General features: G+C 38.8%; 1 long non-coding RNA gene across 1 annotated transcript in view; it reads left to right on the forward strand.

Moving 5' to 3' along the window:
• LOC108516642 (uncharacterized) overlaps positions 1-23,542 on the forward strand; it is a 33,646-nt gene extending 10,104 nt beyond the window's left edge. Inside the window, exons 4-5 of the long non-coding RNA XR_001881890.1 lie at positions 783-893; positions 23,478-23,542. This is a non-coding gene — a long non-coding RNA (uncharacterized LOC108516642). The remainder of the gene's footprint in view (positions 1-782; positions 894-23,477) is intronic.
• The last annotated feature ends 1,812 nt before the right edge of the window (positions 23,543-25,354 follow it).

The raw sequence follows: 25,354 nt of genomic DNA on the forward strand, positions 1-25,354 counted from the left end.
GAACCATGTAGAATGCATCTTGGATGGTTCTTCTGAATGATGGAAGGATGGAATATTTATCTACCTAATCGCATCCCATTCTGATTGAAGGTTGCTCTCAGGGAGGGTCACACCACTCTTTGGGCTGCTCTGCCAGAGTCTGAACAAAATCCTGCAGGGGCCATCTCTGGGCAGGAGGGAAGCTGTCAGCAGGCACGGGAGCTGTCTACCACAGCTGCAGCTGAAATCAGAGGCAAACTGAGGAAATGCAACGTGGGGCACCAAGAGTGGTGGCTACAAATAGCATTCGCCACAGTTGTAATTATTCGTTCTTCTTTGGTCTCCTTCATCAAATAATAAATTCCACAAGGACAGGGGCAGTGTCTCCATCTTTGTTTCCCTAGTGACCAACACGGTGCCAGACTTATGGGGGCCATTCAGGTTTTATTTGCTGAATGAATGAAGGAACTAACAAAAGATCAGTGGACTGAAACTAGAAGTCTGAGTTCTAGTCCCAGGTGGGTCACGAATTTTGGTGTGACCTTGGATATGTCAAAACCTTGCTTGCAGGGGGCTGGTTACTTATTAACTTACAAATTCCTATTAAAAAATATAAACATCCAAGCATCATGGGAGAAAATTCCCTGTCAGTGATTGACCTTAGAATAAAATATTATTCTCTAACTTCATGGCTGTCTCTAATTCTAGGCTTAGGTCCTTCCGAGATGTAAAGACGAACACTGTTGAGATAGAAAGAGTGTGCTACAAAGTTGGTTACCTGAAAAATGTTTCATTTTATGCAGGATACATGGCTTGGAAAACCTTCACTAACACTCTCATGTGAAGAGTGATAGAATGCTAATTTCCCACAGATTCATTATCACCATGAAATGAAATTTTGGAACACATCACAGGTAAATATAATGTGCAAATGTAGAATTCAACAATTCAAGTTTTAGCTGCCTCATGTTTTTACACTTCTGTCAACAGGACCCTCATTAATTTTTTTTTCCTATTGTTGTACTTGAAAGGGAAACTGAAGAGAATAGTATTCTGGATAGAGAGATGTCCTTTCCATCTAACCTTAAGGGAGCCCAACTGTGTGTGTGTGTGTGTGTATATATATATATACATATACACACACACACACAGTTTTATATACCTATATACAGTTTTATATATATATACAGTATATATACACACACACACACATACATATATATATACTCCTAGTTATTTTTTTATCTGATCACAAATATTTATTGTACTTAGGGACTGTGCTACATCCTGGAGATACAATTGTGAAATACTCATACTCAGTCCCTTTTCTGGTGGAGTTTGCAGTCTAGTGGAGGAGGACTACACTAATTTGTTAAAATGAATATAAAATTCTATTCTAAAATAAGTGCTTCTGGGAAGAAAATTGGTTTTATTAGAGCCAAATACAATGAAAATATTATGTTCTGGGATGTAAAAGGAGGTTTACCTCCCAAAGTGGGATTTGAGGAGAAAACCGTAGAATGAGTAGCTAGGGTAAGTAAAAGCAAGGGCAGCACATACCAAGTCTCAGTGGCAAGAACAAGAGGAAGTCTTGCAAGAGCTGAAAGAAGGCCAGAGGAGCTGGCTTGCCCAGAGCAAGGAGGGGTGTGGTGCCACTGATGCTGCAGGGAAGAGCACAGACAGACTAGACAGGCCTGGAGGGGAGGCTGAGGGTTCTGGCCTAAGAACCCTGGGAAGTCATTGAACAGTTTCAGCAGAGCCTGGTGACACGATCAGGTCTTTGTATTTTATAAAAGGGGCTTTGTTTTCACGTCTTCTTATATTTTCCATAATTATATGATCAATTCGAGCAATAGTATTTGTTTTCCTTGAATTATTCTGATAATTGTAGACATACACATACACATATATATTGTTTTTCTGAAAGATGTCAATCCAGTTTGCTCCAGAATTATCATTATCTTTCATTCTCATTTGGATAACAGAATTGTCAATATATTTCATTCTCATTTGGATACTTCTGGGCACTGACTCTATTTAGCTAATAACTAAATTAACTCCGTTCTGGGCTATGATGGGGAATGAACAGAGAACCCTATCCCTGCATATTAAATGTGCAGGTGAAATTGCTCTTCTCTGTTGGAAACAGTGAGAGTAACAGCCATTCCATCACCAAGATGGGTTCAAATTGAATTGTCTGGTGGCATCTGCAGGGCCTCTGTAAACTATGTCTACAACCCACATTTCTTAGCATATCCAAAAATGGATTAAGTTGCTTTGACAGGCTCTGTTTTTTATGAACCTCTTTGGCTATGACTTACTATGTTATTTTTCTCAAGATGCTCATGGACTGATTTATGATTTCATTTAAAATTTTGACTGGTAGTTTGGATACGCTAACTAGCCCACCTTTTCCCGTATCTGCTTTTGGCTGCTTTATCTCCAACACTAAATCAGCCTGCTTAAATTTCCCTGGTACATAAGTCTCTACGACAAACACTAGTATTGCAGGTATGTCCTGCCTTAGCTGGTTCTTTGAATATGTTCAAATGAATCTCACCCAGCTCTACTGATTTATAAATATTTAAATTATATAAGTATTCTTTTACCTGCCTCTTATTAATTCTGTTTCTTGATATTCCCAGAGACTCATTAATATTTATCTTACTGAGCTCCTGCTTCCTTCATTCTTTGTGCTAAAGGTTGAGACAAAATAGTAGCTCCATAGTCATTCTTCTTTGCATCTTACATTATTTTCTCTCACCCCTGACTTAGCAAAAGTAGCCTTTGTTTTCTTGGGCTTATCATCCTATTTTATTTTTAGAAGCCTTTGCCGTAATTTCTTGCTTCTTCTGCTTCTCTAATTCTGTCCGTTCAGCCACTATCTCTTGGAGCTACAGTTTCTTCATATAATATTCTTGTCCCAAAACTCTACACAATTGGATTTTTCCTTTTCTTCCCCTTCAAAAAGGAAACATTCATGCTTTAAGCCTTGTATGTCAGAATATGTGTGATTATATAACAGCACCCAGCAACCACTTATGTGTTCTTTTTTTAGAGGCTATACTTGAATGCCCACACCCATGTTTTTTCTTTCGGTAGAACAACGCAAGAACCATTCAGTTCTTGAAAGATGGTTTGGATGCAGAACATGACCAGAACATTGATCTCAAACAAACAACAAATGAATATAAAAGCAAGACAAAGGACTTCCAATAAAAACAAAACATTAATAAGAAAAAAATTCCTGGAAGAGTCCAGGAACCTGCCTCATCAAAACACACTTTTTTTTCTTTTTGTAGAGATGGAGGTCTCGCTCTATTGTCCAGGCTGGTCTTGAACTCCTGGCCTCAAGCAATCCTCCCACTTCTGCCTCCCAATACACTGGGATTACAGGCGTGAGCCCCTGTGCCCAGCTAACACTGGAAATTTTAATGTGTTTTCAAAAGAAAACATACTGTATACTAGACACACACACACACACACACACACACACACACACGCACAGAGCGAGAGAGAGAGAGAAAGAAAAAGAGAAAGAGAGAGAAAGAAAGAAAAGAGTCCATACAATATCACTGCATTTATTCAAAGTTCAAGAATAGGCAAAACGAAATTATAGTGGCAGAAGTCAGAAGAGTAGTTCCCTCCAGGGATGAGTACTTACTGCAAGCAGCCTGAAGATGCTAGAAATGCTTTACATCTCGATCAAGGTGGTGGTACATGGGAGTGTACATATGTATATATATGCAGGTTCATCAAGCTGTGCCTTGTGATTAGTGCACTTTAAAAATGTAACACTTGGGAGGCCGAGGCAGGTAGATTGCCTGAGCTCAGGAGTTCGAGACCAGCCTGGGCAACACAGTGAAACCCTGTCGCTACTAAAATACAAAAAATTAGTTGGGCGTGGCAGTGCGTGCCTGTAATCCCAGCTACTTGGGAGGCTGAGACAGGAGAATCGCTTGAACCCGGGAGGTGGAGGTTGCAATGAACCGAGATCGCGCCATTGCACCCCAGCCTGGGTGACAGTGCCATATTCTGTCTCAAAAAAAAAAAAAAAAAAAAAAAGTAACTCATTTACTGCATGTATTATACCTCAGTTAAAAAGTAAACCAAAGGAAAACTCAATCAATGTGTCTACAAACCAGTTGCTAGAAGTGGTAAACATTTCAATGGCTATGGACTATGTCTGAAGCTATCTGAAATGTTATTATTTTTAAAATTTAGTATCTACCTGTATACATTTATGTTATTGGACAAACTTGCCTGCACAGTAGGCTGATGGCATTAGAATGATTGACTTCCATTTCTTGAGTAGCTACAGTGTGGTAGGCGTTGTACCCACACTTTATCATCTCCATGTAGAGATGTTATTATCTCCATTTTCCAGATGAGGGCACGAACCAGAAAGATCTCAAATGTCTCAAAGAATACACAGTTAAAGAGAAGGAATTAGAGATGTAAACTCAGGTTTCGAAAACACCAAAGTCTATGATATACTTTCTTCCTCTCTATGAGGTTCCCAGGAACCCTACATGATTATGTGTTAGTATTTTACTAGTCTTTTACTGTAGGCAAAGTGTTGTGCTATGTGTAGCTTTCAAATATTCCTATCTCTTCTTTTTAAAGAAATAAGTGGACATAGATACATTGAAATGAATTACAAATAATATTGTCTGGCTCAATCTCAAAAGCATACATAATTTTACCAGCACAGGAAATCTGTGAGCTAAAAAAGATGTTTATTTACCCCATTTTACAGATAAGGACTCTGAGACTCCAAAAGGTTAAGAGTGGATAGCTAGTAAATTTCAACCTCTGGCAAGCTGACTTCAGAGCTCACACACTTTACTAGTCCATATGCTGTGTGTGTAATATTTGAAGGATGTAACTGAAAGAAGAATTAGATTGATCAGTTTTTTAAAATATGAAAACAATTTATAAGAAAAATAGACGTGAATAAAAGGAATATTTGTCAGATTTATACCCATTACTAAGATGAATTTGAGAAACTATGCTAGTTTATTGGATCTTTTCTGCTGTTTCAAAAACTTATGAGCTAATGAGTTCAGTGATTGTGTGGTTTTAGACATTTTGAAAGAGGCCATGCAATGGCTGCAGTGCTTACACATGTGGTTGAAAGGTGAGGTTCCGGGCTCTGTCCATCATCTGTCTATAGACTTGTCATCTGAGAGGACATGTCTAAGATATCTAGTCCTCTTTCTTGCTTGCTTTCATGACTATTTCTGGCACTTCTGTAGCTATCTTGGATCATTTCACTCTAGTTGTTATTTTAAAGGTATTTTCTTATGTGTAACAAAATATATTTATGTATTTCGGGTCAAATATTATCTCTATGGAGACGACTCTTATATGGATACTTTTGATCCTAAAAGAATTATTGTAAAATTTCATACACTATCAGATTATCATATTCCCTTGTTACGTGAATCTTTATTTTTTTCTATTTCCCTCCCATCAGATTTGAATCCTTTAATCAAAAAAGACTTCTCTATCCCCACTTTTTATTACTAAGAATAGCACAATGATAAATGTTACATTTTTTCACCTAGATTTGTCAGTTGTTAACATTTACCACATTTGCTTTTTTAATCTATTTGTAGTGTGTGTATGTGTATTTATGTATGTGTATATATGTTTTAAACCATTTGAAAATTAATTGCAGACATTGTAGCAAATATTTCAGCAATCAACTTCTAAGAACAAGGAAATTATCCTACATAATCACAGTACAGTGATTATATTTGGGCATTTAACCTTAAGATCATTATCTAATATACTGCTCATATTCAAATTTCTCCAATTGTCCCAGGAATATCCTTAGACTGCTTTTTTTATTCACTCCAGTATTCAGTTGAGGATACCACATTTTATTTAGTTATTGTGTCTATTTAGTTTCCTTTAATCTAGAACAGTTTCTCTGAATTTTTAATGTTTCATGAATAAAGATCTTTGTTTTAAACACTTTCATTGAGTTCCAAGCATGGTTCTAGTTACAACCATTACCTGATTTGTTTCATAAATTATTCCAGGTTAGTCCTGCAAAAGTAAAATACTAAAATAATTCTTATGCACTTTGGAAAATATGTAAATAACTTTAAAATACATGTTAGAACTTCAGTGATTCTCTGCTGTTCATCCAGTAGGTGTGTTAGTTAGACTCGAAGGACACAGAGATGAGAGAGTTTCCATCTGAACATCCCTCTCAGTTTTAGATGATTTTGGGGTTTTGTTCCATCCTGGGATTTAGAAAGAAAGCAAAGTTTCAACCAGTCTCTTTATTGTGACAGTCTGCTAAACTATCAGAAATCAGAGATACCACAAAGGCATGCTGAAGAGGAAAACAAGTTGAAATGCAAAGCGTGACTAATAATAAAATGTTATTTTCCCAAAAGTGACCGTTGTGAATGCTTCTATCACCATCATATACAATTTCTTTTGATACCCGGCTGAGCCTTCTGAGGAAGCAACTGGGGCTTCCTTGCAAAGCAAGAAAATTAGCAATTGTTCAATGACTAAAAGGACAGTTTTGTGAGAAGTTGCCATAACGACATGATGAGGCTGTCTGTGTGTCTTAATTTCAGTCACATTGAATTGGGCTCGATGTTGTGTTTTAAAATACGAGTCAATATTTTAGGGGCTTTGAAGAAAAGATGTAAATATGAATTGTATGGACTGAGTCTTCTTCTCAATGCAAGTCTCTCAGTAGGAGAGTTTCCAATTTACTCTCCTAATTTCTGCAGCAAACAAATATTTTTCTCTCAAGTGGAGCTTAAATGCTGTTTCTGGAAATCTACTTGTGCTGCACAGAGAATTTGATAAACTATCAGGTTACACATTGCCATTAAACAAATCAATATTAGGTCTTTCATTCACTAACAAATTAGTAGGAAATCCAAGTGTATATTCCCCAAATGTCAAAGGTAATGTCAGCCGTGAGTATTTTGAAGATGCATCATTTTATTGGCTAAAATAGAAAACCACCTATATGATATTTTTATTCTTGCTGTTTTGAGGAAAATACTGTAATAGCTAATATTTATTGAGTGCTTTGTGTTACACTATATGATTGACATCTTTTATGTGCACTCTTTAATCCCCATGGAAAACCTAGGAGGTAGGAATTTACATTATCATCTTCATTTACAGATGAGAACCCTGAAACTCAGAAAGGTTAAATAACACATTTGGTAAGTGTTGGCGTTGGGATCCAGTCTCAGAGCTTCTTGTGCTGGAATCCAGTGCAGATTCTGATTCAGTAGATGTAGATGGAGCCTGAGATTATACCTTTCTAATAATCTCCCGAGAAATGCTGCTGCTGCTGATCCAGGGACCATACTTTTGAGTAGCAAGGGTCCAATCTACTATGTAATGGTTCTCAAACTTGAGTATTATATGGACTATTTTTTGTAGGAAAAACTGGGTGAACTCCTTGAAATACATTTGAAGACTTTAATTGCAGAAACACCAGCGATGATGTAGTTTAATATAATTAGACTCTGTTTCAACTAGAAAGTATCACAGCAGTTTTCTTGTTATGACCGTTAATTTTTTTTAAGATTATAATTTAAGTGACAATAATGAAACACTTGTACAACTCGTGAAAGGCAATGCACAGTCTATAAAGTCTTGGGGGTCTATGAAACCCAAATTGAGGGACAGTATACTACATGTTACATAGCAGTTTGTAAATCAGTTGCATTGAATCATCACACTTATGAAATAGCTATTCTCCAAGTTTTGCTGGTTGTTGCTACATTGGTGAAAAGAAAGGCTATTACTTAGAAATGTTTCCATTAATCATGATTCTTTCCAAGCAGTTATTTTGGATTACTTGCAAAACAAATTTATACAATCTTTATTATATATACTTCCTTTCATCAAAATATAAATAGATATCACTACAGACTGGACTAGAAGGCAAGCTTTTCTATTTTGGATGCTCTCTGTATTTCCCACGAAATTCTAAGAAGGAAATAATTCTGCCCTCAACTGATCTTTTAGGTTAGTGGTGTTGAAGCTCTCTAAATGAAGGAAGTAGATTTGTTATTGACAAAATGATTGTTATGCAAACAAGCCATTGATATTTAAATCTAAGTGATTGGTTCATTCAGTGAAAATGTTTACTTGAGCAAAAGAAGCCAGAGAAGGCAAGAGGAAGGGGCCTTGAGCTGTTGTAGAAGTGTAGGTGTTACAATTTTTTTTCACCAATGCCCATCTTGAAGCAGTATAGTATTTTGGTTAAAAGATTGGTTCTGGAGTCAGACAGATCTAGATTTGAATTTTGATTCTGACATTGATCAGCTGTGTGGCCTTGGGCAAGTCACACTGGCCTCACTGACCTCTTTGGAAAAGAAAGAGTAAGAGTTCTCTAGCAGACACAGTCAGTGCCTCTCCAGACCCTGTGGATCTCTAAAATTGTCATAAATGCCAGCTGCTGGTGCACTTTCCCTCCCATTAGCACTTAACCAATGATAACTGTGGGTTAAATACTCTGACTCCCTTTCCTGATTATGACAACTTGGAGGTGTGCTACCTGCACACTCCCATGTGCATGAGAATCCCAGCAGGGCTTGTTAAAATACAAGGTGCTGGGCTCCACCCCAGAGTTTCTCATTCAGCAAGTCTGGGGTAGGCACCTGAGAATTTGCCCTTCTAGCAAATTCCCAGTTAATGCTGATGCTGCTGGTCTGGGGACCCCACTTTGAGAATCACTGCCTATACTGTCTCCAGAGTTCCCTGAGGGACTGAGCAGTTTCACCAGGTAAGACTTTGCTTATAAGGCACCCTAGATTGGCTTCCTTTCCTTCCCTTCCCCGGTGTACTTTCTCACTTCCTTCCCCACCACCACCAGTCATGGGAACACTCCCTAACACTTCCAATCAAATTCTTAGTTTGGGAGCCCAAACTAAAATAAGGGCTCTCCTTGGAGAGGTGTTCTGAAGAGAAAGTAAGTTAGCTCCCAGTATCAAAACTTACTCCTCTCATCTTTGAAAATCATCAATCTTGGCAGGGCGCAGTGGCTCACGCCTGTAATCCCAGCACTTTGAGAGGCCGAGGCAGGCAGATCACGAAGTCAGGAGATCGAGACCATCCTGGCGAACACAGTGAAACCCCGTCTCTACTAAAAATACAAAAAAAATAGCCGGGCGTGGTGGCGGGCGCCTGTAGTCCCAGCTTTTCCGGAGGCTGAGGCAGGAGAATGGCATGAACCTGGGAGGCAATGGAGCTTGCAGTGAGCGGAGATCACACCACTGCACTCCAGCCTGAGAGACAGAGCGAGATTCCATCTCAAAAACAAAGAAAATCATCAATCTTGTTGACTTCCCCACCATCCATGATGATTTTACTGTATTTCACATAGTAAAATATGAATAAAAAACCAAATTTGGTTTATATATGGTTGATATGGTTTATATACCATATATGAATATGGTTGATATGGTTTATAAACCATATATGAATGTGGTTGTTTATATTATAGAATAATATGTAATTTATACTTCTCCAAATAAAAATATTATATATGGTGTATGTACAGATATGTGTATATATATGCATATACATATATACATATGCGTGTGTGCACGTGTGTGTGCATGTTTATTTCAAACTACTGCTCCTATAGATGTAATATCTCTTCTCCTGGGAGTGTCTCTGATCCCAGCCCCTTGGAAATCAGTAAGGCAGAGTTCTTTGGGTTTAGCAGGAAGAATGCTGCCTTCATCGTTATGCAGGGGAGTATGCCTGGACAGGGAATAATGTTTAGCTAGAAGGGTGTTTATGTGAATGCTGGAATACAAGGTAGGTCATGGTTGCTGTTTCTCCAGTGGTGGGAAGACTGGGACATTAAGAGACATAGTGAGGTTGGGAACTTCTGGATCTTTGTGGCTTGGAGAGTATATTACATGGAATCATCTTTGAACACTTAGCACTTATTTGTTTGTTAATAACTGCATATTGAGGCAATATTTTGTAATAGTTAAAAGCATGGGTTCCTCCCTATGACTCAATAGCAACCCCCCCACAAAACAACAGATTTAAAAATGGCCAAAGGACTTGAGTAGATATTTCTCGAAAGAAGACCTACAAAAGTTATGTGAAAATATGTTCAATGCCACAAATCGTCAGAAAAATGCAAATCAAAACCACAATGAGATATCACCTCACACCACTTAGGATGATTATTATGAAAAAGCCAAAAGACGTGCATTGGTGAGAATGTGAAGAAATTAGAATCCTTGCACACTGTTGGTGGGAATGCAGCTGCTCTGGAAAACACTATGAAAGTTCCTTAAAAATGTAAAAATAAAATTACCATATGATCCAGCAATCCCACTGCTGGGTGTTGAAATCAGGATCTCAAAGATGTATCAGTACTTGATGTTCATTGCAGCACTATTCACAGTAGCTAAAATATGGCAACAACCTAACTGTCCATCAACAGACAAATAGATTTTTAAAAATGTGGTATACATATCATGGAATATTATTCAGCCTTCAAAAAGAAAGAAATCCTGCCATGTGTGATAACATGGATAAACTTGGAGGACATTATGCTAAGTGAAATACTCTAGTCACAGAAGAATAAATACTGCATAATTTTACTCATAGGAGGCATGTAAAATAGTGAAATTTGTGGAAGTAAAGAGTAGAATTGTGGTTGCCAGAGAGCTGGGAAGAGGTAGAAACAGTGAGTTGCTAATCAATGGGTAAAAAATTTTACTTATGCAAGGTGAATAAGTTCTGGAGATTTGCTGTACAATACTGCCTATAGGTAGTAATATTGCATTGTGGACTTTAAAATCTGTTAAGAGGGTAGATCTCATGTCAAGTGGTCTTACCACAGTAAAATTTCATGTAAAAATCATGGGCTCTGGAGTTACATTGCCTGGGTTTCAATTCCGCCTTTACCATAAGCATGGGCAAGTTAAAAACCATTCTAAGTCTCTGTTTCCTCTTCTGTAAAATGAAGATAACACCAATCCTCTTATCTGTAAAATGACAAAATAAGAAGTTGGTTTTTTTCCTGTTTTTCACCTCACTGATCCATGTAAAGAGGTCAGTACATTTCCTGGCAGAGAGTAAGAACTCTATAACGGGCTGGGCGCAGTGGCTCAAGCCTGTAACCTCAGCACTTTGGGAAGCCGAGACGGGCAGATCACGAGGTCAGGAGATCGAGACCATTCTGGGTAACACGGTGAAACCCCATCTCTACTAAAAAATACAAAAAAACTAGCCGGGCGAGGTGGCGGGTGCCTGTAGTCCCAGCTACTCAGGAGGCTGAGGCAGGAGAATGGGGTAAACCTGGGAGGCGAGCTTGCAGTGAGCTGAGATCTGGCCACTGCACTCCAGCCTGAGCAACAGAGCGAGATTCCATCTCAAAAAAAAAAATAAATAAATAAAATAAAATAAAACCAACTCTATAATGATAGCAATATTTTCAGTTTTGTTATTTTCATCATTAGTATTGTTGGTTAATAGCACTAGTTAACAGCACTAGTTGAGTGCCAATCGTTAGACAGTGGGATGGCCAAAAAGATGAACGATAAATCCTAGTACTAGGATGAATTCATAAATCCTGGGGAATTGACATGTAATTTGAGTAGTCAGGCTAAAGAAACTGCTGGATAGGGCCACATGTGGATCCTGCCCTCCAAATTGGAGCCCCATGTTCGACAGGTGTGTGGATGTGATGTTGGCATCCACACACCCTCGCATGACTTTGCATGGATGTACTTTATGCAAAACAATATTTGCTAACTCATCAGCCTTCACTGGATGATAAATGCATCACCAGTTGAGTGCTTTACACTTGTTTGCAATTTGTAAACTGCTGTAGCAGGTGTGACTATCTATAATCTCATAGTCAGAAGAATAATTGCCTTTCTCAATTTTCTTAAATCTTACCTTTAGTTTTCTCATCCTGCAAAGGTGGGTTTAATTTCAACCTTGGCCATTATTGGGATACATTTCTTCTCTATGTTTCCTGCTGTTGCCCCCTACCTAGGGTGCTGTGCAAAGGTCTCCCGGGTCTCAAACGGTCTCAAGGACTGCATGGAGGTAAAGTGCAGACCCCCATTTTGTCAGCCTGCAGACTTTCTTGAGCTTGAGGTGCCGGAATTGGGGCTGAGGTGGAACTTGAGTGCCCCCAGAGTGCTGTCACAATGGGCCTTAAGTCTTAGCTATTTAGCAGATCCCCCAACCTCTGTCTTCTTTACCATCTTTCCTGAGACACATTTCCCTCTTTCCTCCTCCAGCCCTTAAAGTTACCCTTCCCTCTCTATGTCAGCTCTGGAAAATCCATAATAGTTGTTTCAGTGACTCAGGATTTCCATACAAGACAGGCATTGCAACTGACTTCAGACCTCTTCTGAAGCAAAGAAAGCCAAAGTCTGCTTCTCTGTTTGAAATGAGCATCATAAAATTAGAGAAGGAACCCACAGAAGGGAATACCATCCCCAAATTACCTTGTAATTTCTCATCTGATTGTTAACTTCATTCATTTGCTTATTTATTGGGCACCCACTATAAGCCAGACAAGATACGGGGTGCTGAGGGAACAGGAGTGAGCCAGGCACAGGCTCCGCCATTGCAGGACATTTAGAAACAGATGCAGGATACCCCAGGCTGTGTTGAAATCCCACCTGTGCTGGAGACCAGAGGCAGCAGCTCCTGCCAGCTGGGCCATATTATTACTTAATGTTGTCAAAACTCTTGGTTGTTCTTATTTCCTTGAGTGCAACTTATGTAAGCAAAGCTTGTGAAGATGAAACATTTGGAAAGTCATAGCCAGTTGTTTTGAGGACTTTATTGAGCTGGAAGTTCCTGGTTGAAGTATGCCACTTTTGAAAGGTGGCACTGACTGATTTTTGCTGCCTCTTGGCAGGTATCCCAATTTTCTTTGAGTTTTCTTGGAGGAGCTGGAAGACAAGCCAATTATTTGCCAGCATTTTTTTTTCTTACCTCCCAGAGGTGCCTGAAACACTTATTATTGGTGCTTAATTATGTTTGAATAATTTTTTTGCCCTTACTTTGGAATTTTGTTTTTCTGAGTCTGAGTTTCTTGAGGATAGAGACTGCATTGTATCCTTACATAAATACTTAATGAATAGAATTATTTGCATTTGTTTGCAAGGTAGACTTTGGGTGATGGCAATTTTTTATACTCTTTCATGTATAGTATCTCACGTTGTACTTGTTACATTTAGCTCCCTTGCCTGTTTTGGCTGTTTATACCTAAATTGCCTTTCTGTGCCTCAGTGATGATTTCATTTTATTTTTCAGTGACGCTTCAAGGAAATATATAAGGAAGTGATTCCCACTGATGGCATGCAGTAGGTGGCATGGCTTGGTTCCTTAAGTGGGAAGGCAAAAGAGACAGGCAGGGAACAGACCAGCAACCATCTTCAGCTTATCATTTCCTATTTATTTGTAGCCCAAACAGCATACAATTTATTTGTAGCACACAGTTGATATGTACTGGAGCGTTAATAAAAGAAAACAGGGATGCAGTTTAATATGCTGTGTAAGAACATGGGCTTTGGGATTCTATAGACATGTGAATCTCTCTTCTGACTTTTCATTGCTGGGTGATCTTAGCTGGTCACTTTAGCTTTCTAGTCCTCAGTTTCCTCATGTGTGAAATGATAACACATTGGTACCTACTTTAGAGGGTTGTTATGAGGATAAAATAATGCATAGAAAATATCTAGTACTCAATCATTATTCGCTATTATTATCCATTATGGTATCTTTCTACCACCTCCCTGACATTTCACAAGTTTCTTGGAGCAAAGTTATGGAACATTAGAACAATTAACATGGACCCTGACACTTTGAGAACATAAGTAGATATTTAAACCAGCTAGTGATAAAAAGAAAAAATACCTCGATTAATAGGAATAAAATCAACCTTTCTGCCCTTCCCTTCTCTTGCTTTGACCTATTAGGGTAAAGCAGATGAACTTGCTCTCTGATTCTCATCCACGTATTTTTCATGCTTGTTGAGGATTTTGTGACTTCGTCAACAATGCCTCACCCCACCTGGGATGGTTAATTTTGTGTGTCAATTTGACTAGGCCACAGTACTCAGATATGTGGTCAAATATAGTCTAAATGTTGCTGAGAAGGTATTTTTTAGTAAGATTTGACATTCAAATCAGTAGACCTTGAGAAAAGCAGATTACCTTCGGCAATGTGGGTTGGCCTTACCCAATCAATTGAAGGTCTTAAGAGAAAAAGAGATTGACATCCCCAAGATAATTCTGCCTCCACATTGCCCTTGGACTCTGCAACATTACCTCTTCCCTGGGTCTCCAGTCTGTGGGCTTACCTTGCAGATTTTGAACTTTCCAGTCCCTGCAATTACATGAACCGATTCTTTAGAATAAATCTCTCTCTGTACATGCCGTGTGGTTCTGTTTTTCTGAAGAACCCTGACTAAGAAACCATCCTATCCCCCAATTTTAAAAGCCTGATCCCAACTAACTTAGGTAGGCTTTTACATCTCAATAGGGCAAGGGAGAAGAAGGAGTATGGAGTATGGCCTATATTTCCCCCTATGCCTTCAAATCCCCTTAGGGCCTTATTTCTGTACCCATGCAACGAAACCTTTGCTTCATTTTCAGAAGCAAAAGGTTATGATGCTCAATCATCCAGCATGTTAGATTCTCAAGGGAAGATGAAGTCCAGTACATGCTCCCTAAAAAGGCAATCTAGGAAGAATTTCAGTAATAAGGGCTGGCATACAGGGATGTCTCGTTAATTAAATTAACCAGAAAGTGTCATTCCTGGAGCAATCTGGTTAATCCATCTCTGAATATATTTTGAAAAATATTCCTAAGGGCTTCAAGACTGTTGAAAGGAAATTCAACTTTTGAAAGCACAAGAGCTAAGTAACAGACACAAGTTTTACATTATGACTCTGCTTATACACTTTTGTAAAAATCTGGCCAATTTCTTCCATTGCAGATTTTATTCTACTAGCACTAATTTATCACTTGTTTTTAAGACTAATTTTCCAACTGTTTTTTTTTTCCCACAACTGACTTAAACTACATTGGAATGACTTGCATTTCAAGGTGTGTAGAATGGTTGAATATATTCTTCTGAGGCAACATTTATGCTTGGCTAAGATTGTTGAATTTTAGGCATTTTAACTACCCAACATCCTCTTACTTGGGTGTTACATGGTGTGGTTAACACTTTGACTAAGATATTTCCTAGCTCCTTAGGAAAAGTATGTATTTTGATGTCTAATTTAGATTAAAATAGTATTCATTTTACATTAAGCTAATGTAACTTAATAGGATATGGTATTTGCTGAGGGGAAAAAGAGAAATCTTGCTCTTTTAATTTCTTATTGAGCTGTGCATGTAGTTTCAATAAAATATGTTGAAATATATTTGAAGAAAAAACACCCCCTTACAGCCTGCATTTATTTCCAGGAAGGTTACCAGAGTGTTGCTGAATTTAGTGGGCTGTCACTACTACTCTTACTTATTATTGACTTTCATCAGTATTTTCTGCATGGGCTCTTCTGGGAATGGGTCTCTAGATTTTTGATGCAAATAGGATGAAGCTAATGCCTGCTTGACTGGTGGCTATGTGCAGAGGTGAGAAAAAATGCTGGCTGGTGTATGGTATAATCACAGAGGCAGCAATGGTGAAAATCAAGAGGGAAGAGGAAGATCATGTCCCATGTTGAACAGATGCTACTCAAGGGAATATAGGTTCTTCTAGGAAATAGCACAAAATCAAAAAGGAAGGGAAGATGTACTTCTGAAAGAGCAAAGACATGTGTTTCATGTTCCCAACTTTTCAGGATTATTTGTTTTAGGGTAACATGCTTCTTATGGAAGCCTTGGAGCTAAATACAAAACAAACTACAGTTCCCATGCACCTCTGTCCCAGACAGCCTCTCCAATCCCCCTTGGCAGTGAATACTCATTTTCCTGAGCACTTGGCTCAGTGAAACAGTGAGGTAAAAGTGGCAAAGACAAGAGATTTTAAAATCTTGTGCCGCTGTGAGATTATGCAGAGAAAAATCTTATGTTTAGGTTTACTACATTATAGGGCATTGAGTATAAACAGAAAAGAGAGTTCTTCCAACAGACACCGAACTAGACATACATACCATACATGCTCTTGACAGACTCTACTTGGCTTTCTTCTAAAAACGAGGTTGATGGGAGAAACTAATTAAAACACACATATAGATCCTTTCTTTGCTTCACATATTTGGATTTGTTTTCTCCTCTTAATGAGAAAGTAAAAAGTGGTTTTTGGCTAATGGGAAAAAAGTGTGTTGGGGCCAAATGTGTTTGTCTATATTTGTCTCATTGTCTGCTTTGCAAAAAACATCGTAGCTATAACTTTCATATGTAATAAGTAACCTGTTAGGGGAAAGTGTTATGATGTTGAAAATGGAAAATGAAGAGAGTCCCTAGCAAGTTGAAAGTTTCTGTTCATTTGAATATTAGACAGGACTTTTACTCTCATTATCTCTCCCTACCCTTTTCTTCTGCTAAATTCGAAGACTTATGTTTCTAGCCCTACTCTCAGATAGAGATGAAATGACATGGAGCATAAGACCTTCCTCAAATCAAATCATTGTAATTTCTAATGATTGGGGCAGAAAAAAACGTTTCCTCTACCTTCTGAGGTTCATTACCCGTGGGCCTGTGAATTAAACTGACAAAAGACAGATTAACAGAAGAAAGAAGAGTTTATTTATATGCACGCATGATCTTAAAAAAGCAGTAGCTGGATTGATGATTAATGGTTAAGGTTAGAGATTTACAGATCTAACTTAGTAGGGAAAAGGGAGGAGGGAGAAAAGGCCTCTGGGAGGATGAGGTGAGGGTCTTTAGGAAAGACAAACGGATTTCTAGAAAAAAAAATGGGAGAGAAGAAAGTTTGTAGTATACTTGTTTATGCAAGTTTGAGTGGTCTTTTCATTTTCTTCATTGTCATAAAACTCCCCCAAGTAAGGGATTTGTCATAGGTTTACTCTTGGTCTCCTTCCTGGGAGTAAAAGCTGCCCTGAAGAGGGAATTTATGGCAGCTTCATTTCCCAGAAGTTTCTGCTTTTAGTCAGATAAGGGACGCTCCAAGAAGGCTTCTTTCTGTATCTGTTGAATCTCAAATGTCTTCAACTTAGAACAATCTCTATACCAACTCTGGGTTTCAAAGCGGGTCTTCACATTATTTTTAAGCTTGATGGCCCATTATTTATGAACATATTGCATTAAAACACTGTATGTTTTGTGACTTAGGTTTTGGCACCTCCTGAAATTTTGCCCCAAAGGTAAGCATCTTGCTTGCCTCATCCTAGTCCCGCTATTTCCCTGCTTGTCAGCAGCCTTTTAGAAGAAAGCTTCACATGTTGAATGCGGGAATTGATTATTCAACTATTGTCCTCTGTGGTTGAGGGCTTCCCCTGGAGGCATTAAATTCCTGGCATTTTTGAAGAAGAGATAGAGAGAGGCTGGGTATATGAGGTTGGAAGCAAGCATGGAGACTGTGCACTTAGCCGAGGTGGGCCAAGAGAATATGGAGTGAGGAGACACCAAGGGGCCAAGATTTGGATGCACCATTTCATCGAATCTTTCTAGTAATGCCAGGTGCTCATCAGAGTCAGGGCTAGAATGAGGTGAGTGGGCACCAAAAGACTGAGCCATGGAGATAAATAATATTTTCATACAACACTTTAAAAACTCAAAATTAATCCAAAAGTGATTCATGCTAAAAAAAAATCAACATTTTAACTAAAGGCAGGATCCAGCCTTGTACTTGCATGACTCTGCTTCATTTGCATCACCTTAATACTGGCCCTGGCTCCAGTGAACCTTTCTTTATGAAAATAGGTCGCTGTAGATGACCAGTTTGACTTCAAAAGAAATATTGCATGACGATATTATTAATCTTGACTACTAAGTTTTTGGCACTCTCTTATATTTTGCTACTGAGGCAAGTGCCCCACTTGCCTCACCCTAGCCCTGGCCTTGGTCTTAGTATTATCTCCATCTTCCAGACGAAGAAGCTGAGTCTGAGACACTTGAGGCAGATTGCTTGAAATCACATAGGTGACCCCAGAGACTCCAGAGTGAATGACATCAACCCCCAATGTGGACCTCTTTCCCAGTCACTGGCCTTTTAGTGGCTATGTCAAGATAATGTGTGCATTAGTTAGAACTCTACAGAGAAACAGAACTGATAGGATATAGGTAGGTAGGTTGGTAGATGGATAAATGAGAGGACATTTATTAGGGGAATTGGCTCACATGATTTTGAAGACTGAGAAGTCCCACGATATGTTGTCTGCACACTGGAAAGCCAGGGAAGCCAGTAGTGTGGCTCAGCAGATGATGTAACTCTGATTCCAAAGCTGAAAGGCCTGAGAATTTGGGGGGCCACTGATGTCAGTCCCAGACTCCAAAGACCCAAGAATCTGGAGTTCTGAGGTATAAGGGCAAGAGAAGAAGCGTGTCTTAGCTCGAGAGAGAAAGAGAGAGAGAGCACTCCGGTTCACCTTTCCTTTGCTTTTTTGTTCTATACAAGCCCCTCAATATTGGATAGTGACCACCCACATTGGATGAAAGTGGTTTTTATTTATTCGGTCCACTGATTTAAATGCTGGTCTCTTCCGGAAACACCGTCACAGACATGGCCTAAAATAATGCTTTATCAGCTATCAGGTATTCAATCCATCAAGGTGACACCTGAAATTAACCATCAGAGTGCTGAAGTGTTACTTCAGTTCCCCACCTCTGCCCACTCTCCTAAGCTTTCACCTACTTCGAGTACAATTGTGAGAACTAGGCATATAGCTTTGCAAGAAAAAGTACAGCAGAGTTAAATTGATAAAGAAGTTCTAATCCCTGGCTGCTTTTCAAGCTACATGTAGATGCAGCAAACTGCAAACTTGCCAATTATATGAAGGTCTATTGAGATGTTGCAGCTGCATGTGTTTATTTCATAACTGTAGAGTACAACTTGGGAGTGTGTGTGTGCTGTAAAAAGAGAAGTTGGACATTTTATAATTTTTCAATATCTAATAATTACACATGAATGTACCTGATTTTCCATTAGCTAAATGGGGTTGCCAAGAAGAACTAATGAATATTGAATGGTTGAGTTCTGTCACTTTTTAAAGGAGGGACTGGACATGAAATTATTTCTTTTAATACAGAGACAAAGACAAGTGACTTTAGAATTTAATGAAAGGCGCCGGATTGGAAAGCTCACTGATGCAAACTTGCTTCCTTTCCACATGCACTTGCGGAAGGTTCTCAATATGGGTTTTACTGCCTTATTGACAGCTTAACTGATGACCTGTTAGACACAAAGCTTTAGGATACAAAGCAGGTAAATTATACAGGTTGGCAACAAAGCACCTTATACCCAGCTCTTTCGTTTTGGGTCCTCACAAATGGTAAAAATGTGAGCTGGGTGTTTTCCTATTGAAAATGTCATTGATGTACTGTGAAATTCCAATAGTTTTGGAGAGAACTACTCTGAAATTTCTGGTTTGGCTGTTTTCATGGTAAGACTTAAATATCGGTGTTCACCAGCTCTCTTCTTCATTATTGACCATGCCATGCTTTTGTTTTCCTGGAGATGGATTTCTCCCTTAAAATGCATGCAGTGATATTTTTATGTTACCTATATAGACAGGCATTTATTTGCTCCTTTACTTAAAATGATTCTAGAGGCACACAAGACAATGGTTTTGACATGTCTCTGTTGGAGATCCCAAGGTGGACAGATGTCCATTGAATGACCACAGGTTGAGTTTAAGACCCAGCTTCTTAAAAGTGGGACAGCCTACAGTCATTATCTATTGAGTTTCTAAAATTAATTGGAAATGTTGGCTATTAAAGGGACTGAGAATAAATGAATCCTAATGCATTTTAGGAGCATAAAATTAGAATGGTGTTGCTTGATTGACAGCAGTCTAATGTTACTAGCAATTATCTGGTTAAAAAAGGGAGGGGGGCATGTTTCTTCGAAGGCACAATCTTCATTTTTGTACTTGGTAAATTATTAACCATTCTATTAGAAAAATAATGAGGAGCTGCAGATTAAATGGCAAAGGCACAGTTAAGTAAAAAAATGCCTTTTGATAATTTTGACCTTGGAAATGTGATGGGTTTGGATTAGAAATAGACTAATTGGTTCCTCATCTTAGATCTTTTTATTGAAACATAAGGTATGCCTGGCTGTAAACTCAATACAAGAACAGTAAAGCTATTCCATTGCCTAGAATAAAGGACATTATAAATATATGGAAAATGTCAGAATAAATTTAAGTACCTTCAAGAAGCATCTGCTGAAGGACTACTGTCAAAAAATCTGTGCTATGACCTTGAGAACAAAAAGAATATAAGAGCTGGTCATTGCCAATGAGGAGTTTACTATGTGCCTGGGGAAACAAACAGAAGTATGTGAAGAAGTACAGTTCTCATGGCTGTAATCCATATGGGTCAAATGAAGTGAAGTGCTACATTGTATGTTAAATATAATTTGGTAATGATGGTATTTTTAAGGGTATGAATTATGAACATTATTAGTTAAAGGAGTTTAAATGAAAGGAGTACTTGTAGCCAATTAAGAAATATGATAGGAGTGCTTGCAATGAGTATGGCACGTGCTAGCTATTATTGGAGGGGCAGATGGAGTACACAAAAGTTCTTGCCCCAGTTCGTTTGCAATCTACTACCTTCTGGCAACTCTGTCTCCACCCCCTTTTCAGCTATCTTTTTTTCTTTTGTCATTAAATACTGGAGTTTCTCAAGATTCAGTCCAGAGCCATCTCTTTTTCTGAGTCTTTACATTCTCCATCTGGAAAATCTCATCCATTCCCATGGCTTCAATAAACAGATGTTTCACAGATTTGCACTTTCAGCCCAGATAGCTCCTCTAGCTCCAGAACCATACACCCAACTGCCTCATTGACATTGCTTCTTGAATGTCTCAAAGGATCAAACATACATGCACACACAACACACACGCGCGCGCATGCACGCACAAAACTGGAATTGTGATTGAATTTCCCTCCCCACTTAGTCTCTTTCCAAAGTTTCCTAGCTCAGAAAATGGTCCTAACAATTAGTGGACTGATTCAAGGCAGATGCAAGCCAGAAAACTGGAGGTCATCTCCAATGCTGCCATCCTTCTCACCGTGCTATACACTTCACTGTCAAGGCCTGGAAGCTTAACCTCCTAAATAACTGGCAAAGGTGATCACATCTCTCCATTGTACACCAGTCTGTGTCCTTTGTTATGTAAGTTCCTTTGTACTTATTCTCATGAGATCACATTTCTTCCCCTTATTGCCCCTAGTTGGTTGTTAGGTAGTTGCATCAGGCACAGCTAGTTGCCTGCTCATCACACATTCCCACCTTTTCCTGTAATAACCAAATCTGAATTTTGTTCCAGTATCTGCTCCTTCCTGCACGACTCAGGGGTGGATCACCTTATTTCCATCCCCTTGTAAATCCCATTGACAATGATTGGTTAAGAGGTGGGCACATAACCCACTTTGGGCCAATGCCACAAAAGGGAATATGTGCTAGGTGACTTTAGAGATGGTATTTCTTGCTGTTAAGAAGAGGATGCAGGCCGGGCGCTGTGGCTCACGCCTGCAATCCCAGCACTTTGGGAGGCCGAGGTGGGCGGATCATGAGGTTGGGAGATCGAGACCGTACTGGCTAACATGGTGAAACCCCTGTCTCTACTAAAAATACAAAAAAATTATCCAGGCATGGTGGCAGGTGCCTGTAGTCCCAGCTACTCGGGAGGCTAAGGCAGGAGAATGGCGTGAACCCAGGAGGCAGAGCTTGCAGTGAACCCAGATCACACCACTGCACTTCAGCCTGGGCAACAGTGCGAGACTTCGTCAAAAAAAAAAAAAAAAAAAAAAAAAAAAAAAAAGAGAATTCAGAAGGAGACAGTCAATTTCTGCGTCTGCTGACCAGGATGAGGCCTCAGTCATGGAACAGTTGCCTGGAACAGCTGCAGTCATGCTGATGCCAGCATGAAGATGGAGCCCACAGAAAGAGGAGGGCAGCTCTGAGACACCAGCAAGCTGGTGGAGTCACTTTACCACCAAACTTCCTTTGAGAGGTGGCAAATGTTCATATTGTTTTTGCCAATTTGAAGTGAAGATTTTCTATTACTTAAAGCGGGGGTTATCTTAGTGGACACAATTTCATTCTCAACTGAATGATTATTTGAATACTAATAAAAAAAGTATCTCAACTAGACTATATCTATGTCTGCTTTGCTTGTAGTTGGATTCTCTGTACGGAGGACCATGTCTGCATTTAGTAGGAATTCAGGGAATATTTGATGGATGAATGAATGTCCTAGTCATGGAACTAGTAGTGAACATGATAACAAGAAAAGTCATGATACTAGATGATATTTGACGATTGCCAGTGACTGGTAAGGATGTAAGTTTCGGAGGAATTTGGAAGAGGAATAAACCAGAGTGTTCTATGTGGCTGCAGTGATCTTCACAGAGGAGATAACTTGGAGGTGATCTTTAAGCACTGGTTGGATTTAGACAGACAGACAAACAGAAATGGTGGCAGTGGGGAGAGAATACATCAGGAAGGGATCCATGGGCAAGAGATTGAGCATATTTTTGTCAGTGCCTCAGCTTGAAATTGGAAAGGATGAGATGTCCTTGAAAGCTACATATCAGTGTGTACCTGTTCTGAGAGAAATGGAAAACCCTTAAAGATTGTTGAGCAAAAGTGTGACCTGACCTTCTGTATCTAGCTAGTACTTAACTCCTGGGTGAAGGTGGCCCTCACTATAAAATCTCAAATCATTAGAGAAAGAGAAGGGCCCTGTCTGTGTCCATGATTGTACAATTATACATACAATGGGCAATGTAATTAAAAAAAAAAAATCCCCTTTCATTTTAAGCTTTTAAAAGCATGTCTCCCTAGTTGAAATTGAAAGAATAATTGCAGACACGGTGTCTTACCTGTGGGCAGATTCCATAGTCATTCATTTTCAAATATCTGATGTCAGTAATTTAAGTGAGACTTCCAGAACATTATTCCTCTGTGTTACAATGTCGGCCACTCAATAATTTTAAATTGATTCATTGCTATACCTAATGGAAAAAATTATTTTAAGTACTCTACCCATTTTCCCTGAGGGGAGATGCCTGGGGAGCCTACCGTTCAATAGTTCTCTTGATGTCATGACTTGATTTTAGTGCCTCTTCAATAAGTTTTTAAGGGATTTGGAGTAGAACTTTAAACATTTTCTAATACTAATTGGGGAAACCCAATGTTTTGGAAAGTAGAATTACTTGTGTCTTAAAGACATAAATTTTACAATTAAACTTAAAAAAAGGATTAATTTGAAATACAGTTGACCCTCAAACAATACAGGTTTGAACTGCACGGGTCCACTTATACATGAATTTTCTTCTACCTCTGTCGCCCCTGAGATAGCAAGACAAGCCCCTCCCCTCCATCCTCTTCTCCAGCCTCAATGTGAAGACAATGGGATGAAGACCTTTATAATGATCCACTTTGACTTAATGGATAGTAAGTACATTTTCTCTTCTGTAAGATTTTCTTAATAACATTTTCTTTTTTCTAGTTTATCTTATTGTAAGAATATAGTATATAACATACAAAATATGTGTTTACTCTTCATGTTATTGGTAAGGCTTCCGGTCAATAGTAGGACATTAGTAGTTAAGTTTTGGAGGAATCAAAAGTTGTAAGTCGATGTTTGACTGTGCAGGAGTCTGTGCTCCTAACCCCCATGTTGTTCAAGGATCAACTGTAGTTATAAATGCTTGCTCTTTTTTTTTTTTTTTTTCTGCCAGTTTCAGGACTTTAAAATATTTGTAATTTGGTACATATTGCTTTAGAAAAACTTGTATGTATGAACATGATTGTATTCCTAGCCATACTTAAATAAAAAATGGTTCAATATATAGAAATGATTTTATTTTATATATTTTTAATAAATATGTATTTATTCTGTGTATAGAAACTTACTTAACCTCCTAAGGATTACTCAGTCCTTTATTAGTTTGACTTCTGTAATTGCAAGTAACAGAATGGGATTTGGCTAACTTAAGAAAAAAAAAGAAAGGTGAGGGGGCAGGAGCGGGTCTCAGAATCCAAGCAAAAAGCTGAGGCCTCAGGAGGGGCAAGAAGGGATATAGAAGGACAAGAAGGGGGTTCAGGGATTGTTGGTGACAGACAATAGTGTGGTCTCCTAAGGACACTGCCATGGTGGTAAAGTAGCTTCATCCCTTTCAGTCTGTTAGTTTCTTGGCACATGATTTAAGTTCCAGGGAGAGAGAAAGGATGATATGATTATAATTAGCCTAGCTTGGGTCTCTTGCCTATTTCTTTCTAAACCAAGGATGCAGCCAGTGCAGTGTAGATGCTGCAAAAAGGGTCTTCCCCAAGGCCAATGCAGGGTGCTCTTTCCATAGAAATGAGGCTGCCTGTGGATGCAGCCCAGGTGAAAAAGCCAGATGTCACTTACAGCATTGCTCACCTGGACTCTTAGGTGCCATTTCTTTCCAAACTTCTTTGGAATTCAGCCTCCAAACTGGCTGCCAGAGTGATCCTTATAAAACCTCAAATTGACTCTCATCCTTCTTGACTTAACACTTGTCAGTGACTCCTTAAGGACTCAGTGATTTTTTTCTTTTTTTGTTTTTGGTGTCACTTCTCACCTTTCTCATCCTGCACCTCCAGCCTCTAAAACTGCTTAGGGCATCTCCCATCTCTGCTCTGCACCACTCTCCCCAACGCTTGGGGTTAGAGTTTCCACGTTCTGGGTTCCTGCTGTGTGTTTGCCCATCGCTGTATTTACCATACCAGGTTATAATGATCTGCTGAAGGGCTTGTTTCATGCAGGAGGATTTTATCTCACTCATTTTTGTATCTCTAGACATTACACACCACCTGCCTTTATTATTCACATTTTGCTCAATACATTTTTGCTTAATGAGTAATTTAATGAATGCAATGTGTTTATCCTTGATGTTCCTTTACAGATAACTATGGCAAAACCTGATGTCTATAATAACTATCATCTTTTGGGAAGCTAACTAGCTTCCAACGATGTATTATTGTTCATCCAAATTTCTTAAAGGAATTCCTCACTTGGGAGCCTATCTCTGCTGTGAAAAAAAAAACAAACGTAGTTTATGTTTTCCCAGGCTTATTTTTTATGTTTCCTTGCTATTTCAGAGGTATAGAGATGAAGATGTACATTTTCATAGTGAGGGAAATATTGCTAGGTACTTTTCTTTCTTTTTTAAACTTTTTTTTTTTTTTTTTTTTTTTTTTTTTTTTTT

Source organism: Rhinopithecus bieti, unplaced genomic scaffold (assembly GCF_001698545.2).
Source record: "Rhinopithecus bieti isolate Rb0 unplaced genomic scaffold, ASM169854v2 scaffold_36004, whole genome shotgun sequence".
NCBI lineage: Eukaryota > Metazoa > Chordata > Mammalia > Primates > Cercopithecidae > Rhinopithecus > Rhinopithecus bieti.